The sequence below is a fragment of the Musca autumnalis genome, unplaced genomic scaffold, assembly GCF_047663935.1.
Source record: "Musca autumnalis isolate F117 unplaced genomic scaffold, ASM4766393v1 scaffold_2, whole genome shotgun sequence".
Taxonomy (NCBI): Eukaryota; Metazoa; Arthropoda; class Insecta; order Diptera; family Muscidae; genus Musca; species Musca autumnalis.
The window spans coordinates 104,536,286-104,542,285 of record NW_027411755.1 but is presented as its reverse complement, the minus strand read 5'-3'; the positions used below and the strand labels follow the sequence as shown (position 1 = coordinate 104,542,285).

The following is a 6,000-nucleotide window of genomic DNA, read 5'->3' as shown; positions in this document are numbered from 1 at the left end:
GTTGCAGGAATGTATAAAAGATTCAATGATGATTCTAGGAGAAATAAGATTAAGCTGTTTCTAGTATTCTAATAGCGCCTGCAAAATATGTTGAGTATGTTAAATAGCGTGTTAGCAGATAAGATGAGAACACGTAGGGGTATTATAGATTGAAATGGAAGTTATGACCAGAGTTGAATAAAAAGGGACTACGAGCTTTGGAGGTGTGGGATCAGCTGGTCAGGCGACCTCAATGAAATGCGTGCGACAGTAGGAGGGCGTAAACTGGAGCGTACGCATAGGATAAATATGGGAAGGAGGAGATATAAAAGGAACACAGTCCAAATATAACTAATCATAGGTATATCAGGAATGTAATTCTGATGGGGGTAATATGCACAGAATCAAGTCCATGAATCTAATGTAGCAATCAAAGGATAAACGCGAGAACACAATGAGAAACTCATGCTTATCCAAGCCTGAATTTGGGGAAAGGAATAAAGAGATCCAAAATAACATGGGCATTAGGTAGTACCTGCTCTTTATTCATTTACTAGAAATGGAGCGTGAAGCAAGCAACAGAAGTCATTGTGTTTGTACCTTAAGAGAAGTACAAAATGTTAGACGACTGATCGGATGATCGATAACTGGAACAAGTCAAATCGATAACGAGAAGGTTACGAGTTACCAACGATGGTGGCGAATAAGAGAAAAACATAAAAGATGACAGTGTAAACAAATAAATGAAAAGAAATACGTGAATCTAAAAAGAAAATGTTTTGACCGGGAAAACTTTTGCGTTTGGCGGGATAGAAGCAGGGGGTATATAAGCCCAGAAAAAGGAAAAATAGTCATTTGAAATCTAGACGTAACATAGGCGAGTGTGTAGCCGTAAAGAATAAAATAAAGTCAATACAAGCTGAATTTGATTAAGTGTATAACTATTTATTGTGAGTATAAATAAACTGTTGTGTGTTTGGTTATGTTAAAAACATTGTGTTTGTGTGCTGTTGTGTTTTTTTTTAGAAATTGGTACAAACAGGAGCACTGGCCTCAGAACATTTTGGGAGGCCAGTGCACTTTTATTGATTTCCGGTGGTTGCTGGTGTTTCTGTGGCGAGGCGTAGAGCTGGTGACAATAAATATTGATCCCGTGAGCAGTCTCCTCAGAGCGAACGATTGAGTGGTAGCAGCCCAAATCCATTTCTAGACGATTTTTTTTATAAGGAATTCGTCCCGGTTGGAGGAAGAAATTCGCTGACAAAACCAAAAGGGTCAATAAGACATTCCAAAAGATTTATATGTGCTTGCCTGGGTGTGCCTAAAGTAAAACAAAATTATAAAGGAACTAATTATACCAGACCACTCTTTGTGTAATAGCAGGTAAACCTGTATTGTACCTTGTATGTCTGTCTTATGTGTTACGTGTCATTAGCGGTTCAAAGTGCGGCTGCAGAGAACCATAGAAGTCGAGGGGTTGAACAATCATTTCTTTGGCTAAAAAAAATATATAAAAAGAAAAAAAAAAAGGAAATATAAAAGGATATCTAACACTACTTGCATAAAAGAATAGCATAGGAAAAAAATTCATGTACAATATCGATACTATAGGTGTAATTAGGTTAAATTAACTTTATATATTGTAAAGGGAATGATACCTAGTTTCGGTTTGGATTAGGCTGAGAGAGTGACCATTAGGTTTTTTCTTTGTACCTTGGCTTTTGTTTTAAAATTTGGTATATCGCCGCGTATTAATTAGCGGCCCAAAAGACACTGGTAAAAGAGCTCTTTAACGGGTGTGTAGGATAAATATTTGTGTTGTCGCGCCATTAGTGGGTGCCTGAACAGAGCTAAGGAAGAAGGTGAATCCAAAGGAATTACTCGATAAAGTGGGCCTTCATTTTTTTTTTAATTTAGGTATTATTCTCTAGTTTTTCCAAAAAAAAATAATTGTAAAACTGGAAATATATATATATATATATATACAAAAACAAAAAAAAAAAAAAAATATATATACTGTAATAATAAAATGTTAAATGTATATGATTGTTTAGTATAAATAATGTGTTGCTAATATTTTTGTGTACAGGGGCGATGCGATGAGGTGAGTGTATGAGGTAAAGTGTGTGGTGAGAGGGGTTCAATGAAGCTATGATGGTGGACAAGTTGGACTAAGGACGGGTGGGCCAGTGCGGGTGTAAACATCAAGATCCCTGTGATAGACGTTTTTTCTTTATGTGGAGTAGATGGCAGTGAATATTAGCGGACAATAGTACCCTCAGTTCAATGTTGGTGTGCGAGTTTGGTCTAGCGGGTTGAGACCCCATAGCCCGAGGAGAGGTCGTGAGCTAGTAGGCAGCTAAATCAAACAGCCAACACGCACACATAACACAGGGACCTTCAGGTTCTGTATTGCAAGAATTTTATCTGGATCAGGTCGTATGCCATTTTTATCTATGATTTGACCTAGATACTTGATTGATGGTTTGAAAAATTGACATTTTTCGAATTTGAGTTTGAACCCGTAATCTTGAATTTTCTGTAATAACAAATTGAGATTAGTTTTGTGATCGTGAAGAGATCTACTTGCCAAGACTATGTCGTCTATGTACGCTCGTGCTCCTTGGATGCCTGTGCATAGCTCATCCATGATTCGCTGGAAGGATCCTGGTGCTGATTTTATACCTGGAGTGAGGCGATTAAATCTGTATAACCCTTTGTGAGTATTAATAGTTAGCAAGTCTTTGCTTTGATCGTCGACTTCTACTTGTAGATATGCGTCAGAGAGATCCAAATGACTAAATATCATACAATCGTGACAATCTGAGAGAATTTCTTCAGGAGTGGGCAGAGGATACTGATTTGGTTCAATTGAATTGTTGAGACCCGTGGAATAGTCTGCACAAATTCTAATTTTTCCGTTCCTTCTACTTACGACTATTGGCGCTGCAAATTTTGAAGAATTGACTGGTGTGATGATATTTGCTTTTTCAAGTCTATCTAGCTCTGTTTCTATTTCTGTTCTCACGGCATATGGTACTGGGCGTTTTGCAATGAATGTTTCTTTTGCGTCTGGAAGAAGTTTAATATGCACTTTGTTTTTTGTACAAAGGCCAAGACTGCTGTTGTCGAAAACAGGTTTGAACTTGCTTCTCAGGTTTGATATGTATTCATCGTTTGATATTTGGCGACACCAAGCTGAAATTGGTTTGTCCCAAAGGTTAAAACTTTGTATCCAGTCGATACCCATTATGTTTAAGTTATCGATTTCCGTGACGTAACATTGTAGAGTTAGCGTTTTGTCTGATACCGTTGTGTTGCATTGACACTTTCCGATTAGGCTGATGCTGTTGGAATTCACGTCTGTTGCAGTATCATTTGTTTTGTGTACGTGAGGCTTACCTATGTATTCCCATGTTGATCGTGATATGATTGAAATATCGGATGCTGTGTCGATTTGTAATTTGACTTGTTTCTTGTTTATTTCCACGGTGGTATATTTTCGCAATTGTTGAAATTGGAGTTGCTTTGAAGAGAATACAGCGTTGGCGTTGTATTTTGTTTTGTCCGACTTGACTGCAGTTTTGTCTGTAGTGGACTTGCCTCGTTTTGCGCTTTTGCAAAAGTTATCCTTGTGACCTGTCTGCTGACACTTTGGACATTTATGATTTTTAAATGGACAGTATTTTGAGTAATGCATGTCTCCGCATAACCAGCAGGGCGTTTTAGGAATTTTATGGGAATGCTTGTTGTTGTTCTTGGCGAATTTCTTGACTGCGCATATTGATTGCGATTGATGCTCGATCAATGTATTGTCTGTTTTCAAATCCATGAGTCGTTGAGTTTCATCTACAAGCGTGTCTAGAGTTGTGGAGTCCTTTGCTTCGTCTAGCAATTTGAGTAAACGTAAGCGAATGTCGTTGTCTTTGCTTGATTGTAAACCTAAGACATAGATTAGACACTTGAATTGATCCACTTGCATTTCATTTAGCTTGAAGAGTTCGCACTGTAAGTTAACTCTACCGGCGTATTCCTTATAGTCTTCTCCGTCAAGTTTTTTCATTTGCAAACACTTGTAGCGTTGAGACACTTGAGTTTCTACCTTACCAAATAGTTTGTTAAGTTTCTCCAGGGTGTCTTTGAGACTCATTTCTGTTGGATTCTTTGGAAGAACGTAGTTCCTGAATCTTTCGTGAACACTGTTTGACATCTTTCTCCAGAGTAACGCAACTTTGTCATGATCGTCCAGAGATTGGGCTTCTTTTTCGAAGACATGTTGGTAGCGATTGTACCACGCTTGAAAAATTAATCCGCTTTCCGGTTCATAAACGAAGTCTGTCATGGAATGTGAAAGAGATTCCATCAATGCTGCTTTTGAAGTGCTGTCGTAGCATCTTTGGTGTTTCCAGAACTCTGTGCTTGAAGTAGATTTGTTAATTGTTGCAGTAACTGCGTTTGAAGATTCATAGCCGCTTGCTGTTCAGCTAGTAATTTCACAATGTTCTCGCTTGACATTTTATGTGCAGTTGATTTTTGCGTAGATGAATTGAAATTAAAGAATTTACTTCCTTATTCACCGTCCTCGTCGCCAGTTGTTGTACTCTTATGTTTGAGTAAAGGTTTAGTTGTGCTTTTATGTTGTAAATAAAAGACTTATTGATAAATTAACAAACTTAAGCAAGATTTATTCTGTTTAATTCTGGAAACTGAAAATACGTTACAATTGATGTGCGTGTTACTACTTGTGGTGTAATACAATGACTGTGTTGTCTGAATGACTGAAAGAGACTGACTGAGTGAGAAAGAGTATAGCATGAGGGTAGCAAGTGTGTGTGTGTGTATGTATAATAACAATGATGCCTAGTTTCTGATTGTTTACAGTAGAACCCTAACACCCCCATAATACGATATCTCCCGATTTTCGATATTTTGAAGGTTTTAGCCTCATTATCACACCGAGATGGCTGAAATTTGGTATATAGTCTTCTTTAGGCTTATAATACTTTTTCCCAGAAATTTGTAGGTATAGGTCCACGCCATCATATAGCCCCCATAGAACGGTACCTTCCGAATTTCGGTTTTTGAAGGTTGTGGTCACATTAATCCACCGAAATGGCTGAAATTTGTGGTGGAGGGTATAAAAAGTTCGGCCCGGTCGAACTTAACGCTTTGCTTACTTGTTTTTCTATGCAAAAGACAACCCAGCATACTAAAATTACTTGAGATAAATTACAAAAAAGTTTTAAACTGCATGTGTAATAACTAGAAAATGATATAAACGGTATCCCATGGAAAATATTTAATATGTACGCTTATTGTAGGCTTCTCCTGTAGAAGCAGAACATTTTTAAAAATATTTTTTGTTTTGGTATTTTATAAAACGACACAAAATGGTATTTTGGGATACTATGCGAAATATTTGTATTTTCAAACAAACACAATCTCAAAATATTTAATTTCAAAAATGGACAGGTTCTTTCGTTCGTTTATATTCGTAATAATTTAGGCATCCATAGCTCGGCACCCAGAAGACATACATACCTAAGTGTTCGTATACCCGTTCCATATATCGTTAAGAATTCCTCATTTAAAAAGCAGCGCTAAAGCGAGTAAATCGATCTACAAAATTTGACAATTCGTATGAGAAGAATAAAATTTTTGACAAAAACAGGGGGGTTAATGGTTTTAGTGTGCGAGGAATAATATTTCCACCTAGTTCTGACTTTCTAACTTTTCAAAACCAAAAATTCCGATAACTCTACCTGTAAATAAATTCTAAAAATATAGCAGACCCAAAGAACGGATTCATAATTTGGAAAAACAAAAAAATGTAATTCTTATTGTGGTTTAGCATTTATTTTTATTCTGAAATCATCGTCAAGATATTTAATTATATTTGTGTTTATGATGATGCTCAAATCTTCCAAAAAAAAAAAAAAAAAAAAACTCCTCCGTCGCCTACAACCCAATAGCAACCCTTTTGCAAATTGTCAAGATTTTAGATATTTGATAGGAACGTTT

General features: G+C 36.8%; 1 long non-coding RNA gene across 1 annotated transcript; it reads left to right on the top strand.

The window, feature by feature from the left end:
• Positions 1 to 789: 789 nt before the first annotated feature.
• LOC141394394 (uncharacterized) lies at positions 790 to 2,042 on the top strand. Its single transcript, XR_012410397.1, has 2 exons — positions 790 to 929; positions 1,006 to 2,042. It is a non-coding gene; the product is annotated as an uncharacterized lncRNA (long non-coding RNA).
• Positions 2,043 to 6,000: the final 3,958 nt, after the last annotated feature.